At 36.8% G+C, this 15,236-nt stretch overlaps 1 long non-coding RNA gene across 1 annotated transcript; it reads right to left on the bottom strand.

The window, feature by feature from the left end:
* Positions 1-4,245: 4,245 nt before the first annotated feature.
* LOC125229061 lies at positions 4,246-6,359 on the bottom strand. The gene is made up of 2 exons (XR_007177364.1): positions 6,035-6,359; positions 4,246-4,408 (listed from the first exon to the last, which is right to left on the bottom strand). It is a non-coding gene; the product is annotated as an uncharacterized LOC125229061 (long non-coding RNA).
* Between the last annotated feature and the right edge of the window lie 8,877 nt (positions 6,360-15,236).

The raw sequence follows: 15,236 nt of genomic DNA, 5'->3' as shown, positions 1-15,236 counted from the left end.
TTAAAGTTGTATAGACAGCGCGCGATCTACCCTCCTTCGCGCGCGTCGGCTGCGTTCACTTTCAGCGTTACCACTGGTCGCGTTCACACTCGATGGTCTGTCCAAACACACTACACTCACAGTGTCACTACGTTTGTTCAATTCTGACTTCACCGGTTTTTTACACAAACAAATCACTGGATTCCATAAATTAGATAGTTTGAAGCCATCCTCACGATTGAAATTTTTATATTTGTGAATCTCAATGGCTTCTCTTACCAATCTCAGTATGTAGTGGCGTTCCGTCGAAATTACCTTAGGACTATGCAACTCGCAAATATAAGTCTATAATGAAAATAACCGTGAATCATTCAAAACTCTTATTTTCAATTATTGTTACATAATTTGTCTAAGTCTGGTGGCCTTGCGGTAAGAGCGTGCGACTTTCGATCCGGAGGTCGCGGGTTCGAACCCGGCTCGTACCAATGAGTTTTTCTGAACTTATGTGCGAAATGTCATTTGATATTTGCCACTCGCTTTTCGGTGAAGGAAAACATCGTGAGGAAACCGGACTAATTCCAATGAGGCCTAGTTACCCTTCGAGTTGGAACTTGGAAGGTCAGATGGCAGTCGCTTTCTTAAAAACTAGTGCCTACGCCAAATCTTGGGATTAGTTGTCAAAGCGGACCCCAGGCTCCCATGAGCCGTGGCAAATGCCTGGATAACGCAAAGAGGATGATGAATTTGCCTAAGTCTCATAAGCGGAAAAAGGCTTGTGTTGTGGGTACTTGGGTACTCAGTTCAGGCAAAGATGATAATATATCAATAATTTATACTGGTTGTCCCTAAAACCAACACCAAAATGAAACGGGGTGATAGGACATCTCATTAGTTATCACGTTAAGCGAGTTTGACCTTAATTGGTTTTCGATATATGTATTGGCACTTTACGATTTATGAACCACGGCAAGGATTATTTATATAGGATTTGCATACTTCATACTAAGAATCGTACCTCGATTTTTTTGCGCCACCTATTAAGTATTATCATAACTACACCTGATGATGCCTACAAATTTAGTTTTTCCAAAATGTGTATTGACGTGATATCATGATCATGATTTTAGAATAAAAAAATAATACGTGAAGAAATAATATTTTTGCGTGTTTTTATGATTTATAAGAACAAATGATTGTTCTTATAAATCATAAAAACACGCAGAAATATTTGGGAAAATATGATTTTGGCCACTTCCAGGCTGCGAACAGCGCCATCTAGTTAGCCTAAAAGGCCTGTACATTTCAGGGGTACGCTTTTATGTATGGGCTTTGTCAGTCCAGTATTAATTCGTTCTTGCCACGAGTTTGATAGTTAATGAAATGTCACCGCTATCCATTTTGGCGTTGGTTTTAGGGACACCCGGTATGATATACACAAATAGAAAATATCCATGACTCGGGAATAAATATCTATTCTCATCACACAAAGAAATGCTCTTACCAGGATGGAAACTCAGAACTACTTGTATATAGAAGCGGTCGCCCATTTTTAAGCTACCGCGCGCGTGCGTTCTGAAACTTTCTATAACCTATTGCGACGCACGGCTCAGCTTTTTGCTTTAATATAATAATTAATACTTAAATCGACACTTTTACTACTTTTTTGTTAATATTTATAGGTAACTAATAAAAGGACGAATAAAAATTGACAGATGAAATTAATTTATTAGAAAAATTACATTTTTTATTTTTAGTGATTTATAAAAACGTTTTAATTTCGTGGCAGCGTGGTGACCGTAAAGTTAAAGTACGTAAGAATGTTGAACAACGATTAAAGTAAGGATTAAGTAAAAAAATCAGTTAATAATTTAACTTGAATTTTATTTTGATACCGGCAACTCAACAACGCTGCCATGAATAAACCGTTGTTACAGATCACTATTTTCCTTTAGGTCACCTGGGGAATATCACGTATAAAATGGAAATTTGTTAAAAGGTCTCTCGTAGAGCTCGTCGTTGGGTTATTTAGTTACCTGCAAGAACTTGGGGGGTGATACTTATACATATAATATACATAGTTATATAATACATAGCACGGTGTAGACGAAATTCTAAGTTCCTGGTAGGCATGTGGCAAAGTGCTGTATAAATACAATACAACAGACATTGTCTCGCCGGACCAGTATTAATTGTTGTGTGGGCTAATTTATTGTTATGTTTTAATTGGGCAATTTTATTGTCTTGCCTGGTTCAGCTTTTATATTGCATTTCTATTCGACCTCTATAACCTGTTGAAACATTATAAGTACAGTCGAGTTCATAAATATGTGTACATTTTTTCACCTTATTGCAACGAATTAAGGCATGTACACATATTAATGAACTCGACTGTACATAGGTGTATTGAAAATATATACATATAATTGTACAATATAAAAATATTACGTACTTATTAATATTCTTCATAATTTAAGGCAATTTATGATACAGGCTGGCAAAAAAAGTAGAAATTATAGTGGTATACTGTCGTCCGTTTCAGAACAATGTGTGAGGAATCACGATGTATCTTTTGCAAGCTACCTATATATCATATATTATGTGCAATAAAGTTTATGAAAATTAAATTAGGTTTCAAACACATGGACAGGGAAAAATACCTAAAGAAAAGCTAATAAATGGGTTACTCGTTAAATTTTGCTATAAGGAATCTTGCGTCGCAAAAGGTTTCACCGTCACCATAGGGCCTATCTTAAACATCATTGTTATCTGGTTCCCAAATTAAAAAGGAAATAGATGAACGAATGCTTTGCTATCATTCGACGCAAGAGTTACAGAGAGGCGGGAAACGAAATACCGATATTCGTGATAGGCCCCCGGCCGGTGTGCAAACGTCGCGCGGTGCGTCATGTTGTACCTTGTAATTCGTAGTAAATGTTGCTTTTATTTTTGTAAACATAATAATACTTTGCCTTATTAATATAAATATCAAGTCTTTATATTATGGATGTATTGATGCCATTACAAAATTAAAACCAGTATTATGCATATTCTTGCAGTTATTTATTACCTATATAAATGAGTACTATTTCCACACCGTAAGTGTCGTTCTTGAACATAATATTACTGTTGTGTACACATATGGTAGTAGTAGCGCTAGTGGTATAGTGTGAATTTTCTGAGATGAACTTTTGGCTTTAGCCGTAATCTGTGAAACAAAGGCCTTTGTTTCTTTCATTCACGGCGGCCAGCTCCCGTTTAAACGGCATGTGCTGAGACTATACTCAGTGTAGTTAAAAAGCAACTATCATGATAGTAATAAGGTTCAAATCCATAAAAAGACCTTTCGGAGATAATACGTTTTGTCATCTTCAAAAAAAGTTACCTGCATACTGTTTAATAAATTTGAACCTTATTGCTATCATGATAGTTGCTTTTTAACTACACTGAGACTTTAGCACGTGCTGTGGAAACGGGAGCTAGCCAACGTGAATAATAGAAACAAAGGCCTTTGTTTAACAGATTACGGCTAAAGCGAAAAGTTCATCTCAGAAAATTCATACTTTAAGAGAGTGCGACTTTCGATTCGGAGGTTGCGGGTTCGAACCCCGGCTCGTACATACCAATGAGTTTTCCGGAACTTATGTGCGAAATGTCATTTGATATTTTGCCAGCCGCTTTTCGGTGAAGGAAAACATCGTGAGGAAACCGGACTAATTCCAATAAGGCCTAGTTACCCTTCGGGTTGGAAGGTCAGATGGCAGTCGCTTTCGTAAAACTAGTGCCTACGCCAAATCTTAGAATTAGTTGTCAGAGCGGACCCCAAGCTCCCATGAGCCGCGGCAAATGCCGGGATAACGCAAGGAGGATGACACATATGTTAGTATTTTTTTTAGGAGGATAGAATCTTCATTGTAACATTACGTTTGTTTATGACGCCATAGCATTCAAAAGGTTAAATGATTAACGGTGCTGTTACACGGGTAACACAATTGCCAGCAATTCACATATCATTGCCGAGTTTGCTCCATAGTTAGTTGGTGCGTATTGAACAAACGCGGCAATGGTATGTGAATGCTGGTCATTGTGTTGCCTATCTAACCGCAACGTGTCTGACTGCCAGTAGGCCTCCTAGCACATGATTGCCGCGAGATAGATCACGTCTTCTTCTAACTGTATTAATGACATAAGGACGGGTAGTCTGTCTCGCGGCAATCATGTGCTCTGCTAACCCTGCAGCAGCAGGGTAAGGCAAATAAAACCAAGGAGTTAAATTAACAATAACTATAATTTTATTTCATAATATTTGGAGTTAATCAGGCCATAGAGGCTTGGCTTGAATGATCGCTGCCACGGTGGTCTAAAAAATAATGGTGAATGAAGAATGATGGCTGCTGTGTTTATATACCGCTGTGCTCCAATATCAGTGGGGCTGCAACAAACAACATTAATGTCATTTATTATTACCTATTAGCTGGGTCTACAAGGCAATGTTCTCTTGTGGCAAACGTCCAATATAGACGAGCTTTGGCCGAGCCAGGTTGCTCGGCAAAATGTACACACTGCCTCCGGACAGGCACGTCAACATTGGATGTTTGCCTCACTCTGTGTGGACCCGGCCATTAACAAACTAAATCACACAGATATATATCTTATCATTTTATAGGCACTTAAGCCTGTTCGGACCTATGGAGTTCGCCTTTTGTACTTCCTCTTTCTTTTATATTTGATGTCTTGAATATTTTTGTTGGTGCTGATGGTACAATAGTTTACTTACTTACTTAGAGCACTTCAAATAAAAGATTTTTTTTTTTAATCTTTATTGTTACTGTTGGGAGCTGGCCATCATGTGCATACTCTTTGTATGAAACTGTTCTATGTTTTCAAATTACATTTTCATTAGATGGCCAGCTCCAACAGTTACAAAAAGAAGGGGTTTTGTCACTAAGTGACGATGTCACCCCTGTATTGAAATTTGAGAATATATTACCACTAAATTATACTACTATACAGTTTGTACATGATACCGGCTTCATAGGATAGAGGCGATGCCAGGATCATAAAAGGAGTACATTATTCAGAAAACTGAGGGTTTCCCGCAATATTTAGAGTAAAATTCAGCAAGCTGTCCCTTCTTTCAACTCATTATGTACAATAGTATTTTTCACATAGACTTATTTATATTATATGAGATGACATTTCCAGAAATAGCCAAATTATGTAAAAAATATTAAGATTAATTTGACATAAAATTGTTTATAGAAATTACCTCGGGTATAACAAAACTTGTGACATGTTTAAGAACAGCATGAATCTTCAATCCTGCCCAGAGCCCTCAATACTTGCTCCACAACCACACTCACTGAGGGCATAGTTTCAATTTAAGCTATCTTAAAATCTAACCTGATAAACGGGAGTTGCTAAATGACTGGAACCTATACATTTCTTAATGTTTTATTAGTTATAATCTGCTTGTGAATTTGGGATTCACATTGTCTGGGTGTTGCTTTGCAAAGCCATTATTTTAAAACCATCATTTCAGCCTCATCATTTTTGCCTGTGTGGTGACGGGTTAAGAATTTCACCACACCCTTTCTTCCCGTGGGTGTCGTAGAAGGCGACTATGGGATATGGGTTAAATTGTGGTGTAGGCGAGAGGCTGGCAACCTGTCACTGCAATGCCACAGTTTCGTTTTCTTTTAACCCTTATTTGCCAAGAGTGGCCCTGAAGCTTTAGTAGTTTCATGTGCTCTGCCTACCCCTTTATGGGATACAGGTGTGATTGTACGTATGTATCATTTCAGCTTAACGGCAAACAAAATTAGAAGTGTCAAATATTGTGCACTGCAAGCCCTACCCTTACCTTTGCCCTAAATTAAAAATATACTTAGAGGAAGTAAAAAAAAGTGCATTGAACTTCTTATCTCGAATAAAGAAGAATCTAAAGATCTCGACAAAATTACTTGCAAGAAAAATTTTCGTGTTTTTTTTTTTCTTGCAAGTAATTTTGTCACTACACACTAATAAAGTAGTAAAAAGTAATAAAATGTTTACTTACCGACTCTTATGGCAGCACAGAGTACACAGAATGTAATAACACTATTGATGGTGTTTTCCCTAGCTTGTCGTTTTTCCTCCATGGGGTCAACCCTGTCACCAAAAGGTAAGCGAAACATTTCGAGAGATATTAAATTGAAAGTTTATATGAATCTTTAATCAAAGCGTGAGTTTTGGTTGCAGACCGCGTGAGCTCAAGATCTCGCTCGATGAAACCGTACTACATAGCGAATTGCGTTGATAAGAATGACATTTTGAAGTGACATTGACAGTTCGAAAGTTAGGTTATGATGCATTCACAATTTCGAAAGTAATAAATCAAATTAAAGATTTGGCATTTGTCAAAACAAATAGACATTGAAAATTAAAATTCGGCAATAACATTTTAGCAATAACTTTATTTTTTAATGAGCATTGATATTTTTGTTTATTTAGGCTAAGTTAGTTAACGATTATTACACTTAAAAAATTGGTTGTCTGTAAAGTCGGTTTACGGACGGTAGTTTAACGTGATAACGTCAAACATTACAGTAGTATAGACAGGGGCGGTTAGAGTATAGCAAAAGGGGCCCGATTCTGGGACTTTTTTCACGTTTTTTTATTTATTTATTTATTAAAAATACACAAAAGTTAACAATATTTCACCAAAGCACTTATGTGGTAATATAATTATGTACATGTTAAATTGACATAAATAAAAGCAAACACACTTAAAAGTTAAACTATGGTTATTACATTAATCACCTAAGGAGTGTAGAGACTATGAACCTTAAGAGTTTTCTGTAAAACACACCAACACTATCAGCAAATATGTCAATATCGTCTGTCTCCAACATGATGCGGTTAAGAGCAGCTCGGGCTCGAGCGGTGCGCCGGCCGCCGCGAACAGGCACCGCCGCCGCCGCGAACAGGCGCCGCCGCCGCCGCGTCGGCACCGCGCCCGGCATGCCAACCACCACATTCGCTCTTGGCACTTGCAGCCCCATTCTCTCAAGCACGGATGCGTCATCTACTCTATGGTGAAACAGTTGGCGGTAATGCATAATATGCAGCAGTTTCCGTCTGGTTTCTAGAGTTTGAAGACCAACCATTCCTGTTACGAATAGAGATGGATACATATATGGGTAATATACGTACAGTCGTTTGTAAATGTGCCTACAGAACTTCCTCTGCACTCTTTCTAGTGATTTGCCAATAACTTTTGGGAATACTGGTGTGAGTAGATAGATAAAAAACCTTTAACACAATTATCAGAAGTGAATACTTAGAATCTTTCCTCAAAGCTCTTCGCTCCATCCATTTACCGCAATGATGGCAATGTTTGCCAAAGCAGACCAGATTTGGCTATGAAAAAACATACGTATATATATTATAATCCTTAAAAAATATATGTTTTACTATAATAGAAAGTAATATTGCAAATACTTACAATTTTTGGCATTGTATGACCATTTCAATTTTCAAATAAAACCTTAGACCTATATATAGGGACCCGACATGTTGTTCTATGCCATAGATTTATATATATTAAGCTAGATTGAGTTGTTAAGCCAAAAACTTTTACTAGTCTGACAAGAACGCCTTTCTGCACCGGTGATAAAGTTCAATTTAGTATGGCAAAAAAGTGTGAGCTCAGTCCCTATTGTACCATGTTTAGCGGCCCAAATGTCATTGTCAGTGAGTTCCAAAGACGGGACAGCGGAATCACATTTTTTGCCATACTAAATTGAACCTTATTACTGAGACAAAAAGGTGACCGTTTTCGCTATTCTGAACTATCGAAAACGGTCCACATGAGAGGGCATTGTTTGGGCTGGTGTCCCTCTCGCACGTGTGGCCAGTGTTAATGAGCCATAATAGTAGTATTTTTATATATATATATTACCTGACTTTATAACTTCTTATATTATTTTAGTGTTATATTCAAACTAGGGTTTCGATATATTTCAAAGAATTGGAAAATAATTACAATGTAATTACAATGTAATTATTTTGATGCCAATAAATCAAAGATTTGTATAATTAAAAACGACGTTCACTGAATAATGTTGACATTGTCAGTAAGTGCGAGAGGGACACCAGCCCAAACAATGACCTCTCATGTGGACACACTTTTTGACCTAACTACACAATCTAAGTTAATAATTCTAAATCTATGATGAGTTCAGACGGGATATGTTCTGTAAAAAGTCATATAAATTAACGAGAACAACACACGGGCGCGCCATCTGTCCCAGCTGTGGTGCTTTACTCAGGCCACACGCTATAACCATACCGAGCGCATCGATCAGCCGCTTAGTTCCAACGCGCGCCAATAGATGGCGCTAAAGTTATTAGACGTTATCACGTCAAAAATGCTTGTTTATAGCCCCTTGTCTTTGAAAACTGGAGGTGCCTCGGACCAACGACCCTTTGCTTTGAAATATGGACTTCGGGCTCTGGACTCTAAACTCGGTTTGATTCATTGAGTAATTATTACGTTTGATTCAACTTTCTCATTGGAAAAAATGGTAATTTTCATATTATTGCATTGTCCAAAAAACCTAATTAGGTACCTATTGTAGTTAAATGAAGTACATAATATGCAGGTACCTACAACTATCCCTTTTAGTGATTGCTATCCTTTACTACGTCCGTGGTAAACAAACAAACAGCCTGCATGATGTTAAGCAGTCTCTGTAGTCTACGGCCGTTGTCAACCATAATAATCTAGAAGTCTGTCACCCTCGCTGTGAGCTGAGCTGTGGCAACCTTACTCTCCGCAGCATCACAACACAACACCTAATTTTTCCGTGATTACTAACCACTTTTACTCTTAATAAAAGACGACACTCGTGTCGCAGTGTTATTGTCAAAGTATCTGCTCGGTAAGACACGAAAGGCTTGAAAGGGCACGTGTAGATGTTTACACAGAATAAAGGCAAGGCGTGTCGATCACGACATGAATATTCAACGAGGGATTCAGGGATGATTTTGTGCACATTTTAGTCGCGACGTGGCCAAGTGCGATCTTTCGAAAGAGGACAAACCCCGCAACATCGCTTTTTCATACAAAAGAAATAAGGACTATCATATTTTCCTTCTTGGATATTTACATTATTTAAAATGTTTTGATATAATTTATGTCCTAAGTATTTTAACCGCAACTATATGCCCTTTTAATTGTCTTGTTTTTACCCATGTCTTACATTTACATTTCCTAGATCCGATATCAGATCGGATAATGTAAAAAGTCGTTCCGCTATCGCCTTTTGGGTCTGCCTGCCATCGATTTAAACTTCCCTAGATACACTATCGCCTACAAATTCGACACTCAAAAGTGTCCGAACGCTTAGTTGCAAATGTGTGCGTCTAGTTGACAAACGAAAACTTCGCAATGTAGTAAAAACTACTTTAATTTTTTTACAAAAACAACGTTATTTCTTAGTACTTAGAGTTCAATTTCAAATGCAAGCAATTGGCGGTTATGACATTAATGAATGTGATCATCGCGAAAGCCATAAAATTTTATGACCGCAGATCGCAGGTGTGCATATTTTTAAACAAATCTACGTCTTATTGCAACCAACATAAGTTTAATTTCGTTCGCGCTGCAACAATCTAAACGCCATTTTTAAATTGGGAACGAGGATGGACAGAGGCATCATGGGAGTCGCGCTATGAGATGAAAGGCGAGAATGAGGAAATTTGCTGTATTTTTGCGAAAAACTGTCTAAAAATATATATATATATATATATATATACACGGTGTTTCCGGTATCACTCAAAACCTCAGACACCCCAACTGATTTTTATTTTTTTAAACTCATCTAGAGTATTCATCTTTTAATCTGATCGTTACTTTTTTTTTAATTGAATTTTTAATTTTCTGTACAGCTCTACTTGACTTTTAGCTCTACACTCAAAAAAATAATTGCTAACTACCATCATAAACCATAAGACTATTTATTTGTGTACGTTACTGCAACGACATAAGGTTTACCAATAGACAGCTAAGATGTCACTGTAAAACACTTTAAAGCTTTGTCACAGTAAACTTCAAATTGGACAGGTAATCGCAGTAAGCAAATAAACTCAATATTCAAAATGACAAGGTTGTAATTAGGTAAGAGTTGAATTTGTTATGACTTATGATAAACATTAAGATTGAACTGACAAACAACGTCAAACTAGTAGCGGAAAAAATAATCGTCCATGTAACCAGCCAGTATTAATTACCCCTAAATACTGAAAAAAGGTAAACAACCTCTAGCAATGCGATATACACAATGTTGTATTACGAGTACAATAGACTGGGCACGTAAAAAATAACTAATAATACTAATTTAAATAAAAATATTACCCCCATCAAGATATAGCTCAATCGATTCTACTCTCGATTCTGAACAAACTGTTTTCAGGTTTTTAGTGTTAAGTGAAACACGGTGTATATATATATATATATATATATATAGTACCCATAGTACAAGCAAAAAACCGGCCAAGTGCGAGTCGGACTCGCCCACCGAGGGTTCCGTACCTACAAAACTTTTACGTTACTCACATAATTCTAAAGACTGGGCTAGGCTAGAAGTATAGGTTCTCTAATGAGCATAATTGTGTTTAGCGCCACCTCTCGACGAATTCGCGAACTAATTAGCACAGCTTGCGTGAGGTCTTTTATAATGTTAACCAAATTCAACATTTTTATTTTATTTTAAAGTAGGTGTTTTATGTAAAATTTCGTAGCTATAAATTTCAACACCCTTATTCATAAACGTACACTAAAGTATCCAGCCGATAAAGTTCGTTTGTCCCTTTCTATCACACCAATACGTCGGAAAGGGACAAACGAAATTTATCGGCTTGATAACTTTAGTGTACGTTTATGAATAACGGGGTAAGTAAGTATGGTAAACATCAGAAAGGGTGAGTAAAACAATCTGAAAGGTTCTAAGTTTTACTTAAAGGTTTTTTTAATCTAATCCAAATTTGGTTATGGTAGCTGAAAAAGTATACAGAATAGTATAACGCAAGTTTCTAGCGGGAAATTACTAAATAAATATTATTTAGTAAATACATTATCTATTGTTGTATTTAGGATTTACCGAACCAACGTCGGTGTAAGTCCAAAGAGAACAATATTTATTAACATTTCGCTATTACCAATTGGCAGCTGGGATTTTTCAAGAGATTTTGGCGAACTTCGGTCTTTTACAGTAACATAATAAACTTACCCAAAAAATTAATAGTTGATAACTGATGCAACTAGCTACAGTAAAATTATTTTTTATCATGATTAACGGATTATCGATTAACTTTAACTTCCGTTAAATTTGTTGAAATGTATCGCTTTAACGATTAACGAAGTTAACTTTTATAGTAACGGATTAGCGATTATCGAAGTTAACTATTTGATTAACGGTGCCCAGCTATGAGTATAATTAATACACTTAATTGTTAAAATGTAATGTATACGGATTAATGAATTTAATATAGATAAGTAATTATTGATATATGGCAAAACGAAGGAAATTGTTTACACCTCCGCAAATAAGTATCTAATGATAATTTTTAATTTACCATGTTACTTCACGTACTAAATAAGTACCTAGTTATTTTAAAAACCCTAAAAATGTCTATTGAGTTTCTGCCACAGACCACCATGTGGTTTCTGCATATATTGCAGAGACATTGCAGAGAGCGCACGCGGACACCGGCGCGGCGCCAGTGGACGCGTCTGTGTGCGTGAGCTAGGTATGCATACAACTACAACTGCTGTAGGCACCGCCCCCTCAGTAGATCGATGCGATAACATCGATTTAAACTTCCCTAGCCTCGTGGCGCCCACCATACAAAATTTTTGCTAGGGAATTTTGATTCTTATTGTACTTGAGATTGAATTCAATTTCAGTTATTCGAAAAATTTTAGAAACAAAAGAAATTATATTTTATTTGTTTACATGAGAGTTAAAATTCCATTGAAACCATTATGTACTTTAGAAAGTACATTCGGCGCCACGAGGCTAGAGTAGATACACTGTCACCTACAGTCCGATCGCTTAGTTGCAAATGTGTGCGTCTAGTTGACAAACGAAAACTTCGCAATGTAGTAAAAACTACTTTCATTTTTTTACAAAAACAACGTTATTTCTTAGTAATTAAAGTTCAATTTCAAATGCAAGCAATTGGCGTGCACACTTACGCCGTGTCTTGCGTGGGCGACGGTCGCGCGACCGTCGCCGTCACGTCTCATCGCATCGTCTACTTCCATATCGATAAGGTTTGATTTCGTATGCGTCGCATCGCCGTCGCGCGACCGTCGCCCACGCAAGCCATCGGCTTATCAGTCGCGGTCGTCAGACGCGTCCCATAATTTGTTTCAAGCTTTATACACAAGTTTTCCTTTCAATAGCAATAGCTAACGTAACGCTTGGCTTGAGTAATAAAAACTGTATAGTTAAATTAATAAAATATGTATAAGTAGGATATTGAAATCTTCTTTCTTCGTTGAGCCATCACAGCTAACTTTAACTTACAAACGGTCTTAAGCACCTGCACTTCTGAAGGCGCTTAAGTCATTTATGCTAATAAAAAAAAACCACAACGTTCTATGAACATTGGTCAAGTGCGAGTCGGTTTTCGACTTTTCCATACAAAGAACTCATGAGCGCCTGAACGACTATAATGGCAAAGTTAACGTTTCGCACTTTCAAGACTTTACGTATATATCTCGGAAACGATAAGAGATAGAGCAAAATGGACTTCAGATTTGGGCTTTCGGTGGCACAAATTCTATGTTTTCGTCAACAGACACCTTTTTTGGACCGATTTGAATAAAATTTTGCTCAGTCAATTTATAAACGGTCTTAAGCGCCTCCTTTTTAGTAGGAACTTAAGTCATTTTGTACAAATGAAAAAAAAATTGAACAAGTTCTAAAAAGAAAAAGACAGAAATGAATTTCTTTATACCTGTCCAACTCGCTTACACAATTTTAAGACGTTTAGTAACTACTTGCAGCGGCAGTGAGTGAAATTCGTAATCTGAGTTTTTTCTCTTAAGTCCGACTTACGCTTGACTGTAGATTTCTAATAGGTTTTCCTGTAATCTACAGGGAGAGGGCTATCTCGTGTATTTTTTTGAAAATTTTACGCTAAGTAGTTTCGGAGATAAGGGGGGGGAATGGTAATTTTTTGCTTATTTTCTTAAATTACTTCTAAATTACCAAAACAAAAAATATAAAAAAAATATATTTCAGATGCTGATAAAATGCTCTTTCATTTGATATGTAACACAATATAGTTTTAATAACTTTGATTTTTAATTTTCAATTTTACCCCCAAAAGTGACCCCTGTGATTAAATTTCATTTAATTAAATTACATGTCCGTCTTTGGGCCACAGGTTTACATACGTGTGCCAAATTTCAAGTAAATCGGTGCAGTAGTTTCGGAGAAATCGGCTGTGACAGAGGGACAGACAGACACGCGAGTGATCCTATAAGGGTTCCGTTTTTCCTCTTTGAGGTACGGAACCCTAAAAATACATCCATGACTCAGGAACAAATATCTGTGCTCATCACACAAATAAATGCCCTTACCGGGATTCGAACCCAGGACCGCGGCTTAGCAGGCAGGGTCACTACCGACTGAGCCAGACCGGTCGTCTAATATATATAACATATGTGTGTGTGTGCGTGTAGTGAGTGTATGTGTAGCGATTATGTGAAGGTAAACAGTTGAGGGATTGTATGTGGTGTGTGTGAGGGATGGTGCACTTGGAGAATATGGATTAAGTAGCTATTAAAACAAAGAAGAATTGAATGATGACATTAATTTATTATTCTACATAATTTCTTTCAAAGCTTTGTGTGGGTAAATCTTCTCTCCGCTCTTCAGCTATAATCTTGCGCCATTTTTCCCTTTCAACGTCTTGTTTTGGGAATCTGGAATAAAAACCTTTTTTATTACTTAAAAACGAATTTGCTATTCCCGGGTTGTTTCTTTTTACAATTAAAGTAATTTATAAGATATGTATTAATATTATTGAATTGAAATCATTTATTTCAGACTTATTGGTCCATAATAATAAATAAATACATACACTAATAATATGAAATAGGCTTCTTTTACAAAAAATATAAATTAGCGACTCCATCATTCCATTTTTAACTATGTTCCACTTCATCCATCTTTTGTCGCCGTCCGCTCATTACTAGTATAGCGCGAGAGAAGGAGACAAACTGCGTAAGACCAAATCAAGGAATTTACTTTAATTATTCTAGAAAATAAATGTTTTTAGTAAGTTAGGAAGCCATTTTGGCCACAAATGCATAACATTATAAAATTATTAACAATTACTTACTTACCGGAAATACGATACGTCATCCTTTTGTAACGTATATAAGGTGTTATTTTTGCACTTTTTTACGGAGCACTTAGGCATGTTGCCGACACGGCGGATGAAGCGCTACTGACCGCCCAATTGTGCTTAGAACATTTTCAAGCACAATTTGCTGCGGACACATTCTAAGCCATGATGGTGCATCTAGGTAGTTTAGATCGATGCTGCCTGCACTTATTATTTATTACTGACAACGTGAATGATCTAGAATTATCTAGCCTTTTCCATTCTACGTCCATCTTTTATGAAGCGCCAATGCCAAGTGATTGGTTCACCAATGTGTAAACAGCGACTCTTATCTTGGCCAAGGGCCAAGGGTTCGCCCAACCGTTGGCCCCATGTGTACAGCGGCCATTAGGTATGGTGTTCCGTGGCTCCCACTAGTCCCACAACCTCATTGTTGTGGGCGTGAATATTTGATTAAAGGCTCGGTTAATAAAATGCTGATTCACGAATACGAATGAGCAGCTTCTTCCAGTCCATTTCACTTTTATTTTCAAACTTCCAATCCGTTGGGCCGAACGATTGAACCTATTACGAATAACTTTACCTACTGGTGTGTGAACGAGAAAATATTCAGGCTATAGCGACTATATACCTATTTAAATATACCTGCCTACATAAGTATTCAATTGTAGAACATAATATATTTGTTATAGTTATAGTGCCTAAGTATCGGATTCACAGAATCGTTAAAAAATGTCGAAATAAAGAAAGCAATAAACTTAGTAGTAGGTACTCCTAGTAGAGCGATAACATTGACTATCAGTATTATCAGTAATAATATAATATAATAATTTTTATGTTAAAAAAAAAAAACA

The sequence above is a fragment of the Leguminivora glycinivorella genome, chromosome 8 (genome assembly GCF_023078275.1).
Source record: "Leguminivora glycinivorella isolate SPB_JAAS2020 chromosome 8, LegGlyc_1.1, whole genome shotgun sequence".
Classification (NCBI taxonomy): Eukaryota; Metazoa; Arthropoda; class Insecta; order Lepidoptera; family Tortricidae; genus Leguminivora; species Leguminivora glycinivorella.
Note: the sequence above shows the minus strand (reverse complement) of the source record. Positions and strands in the feature narration are given on the sequence as shown.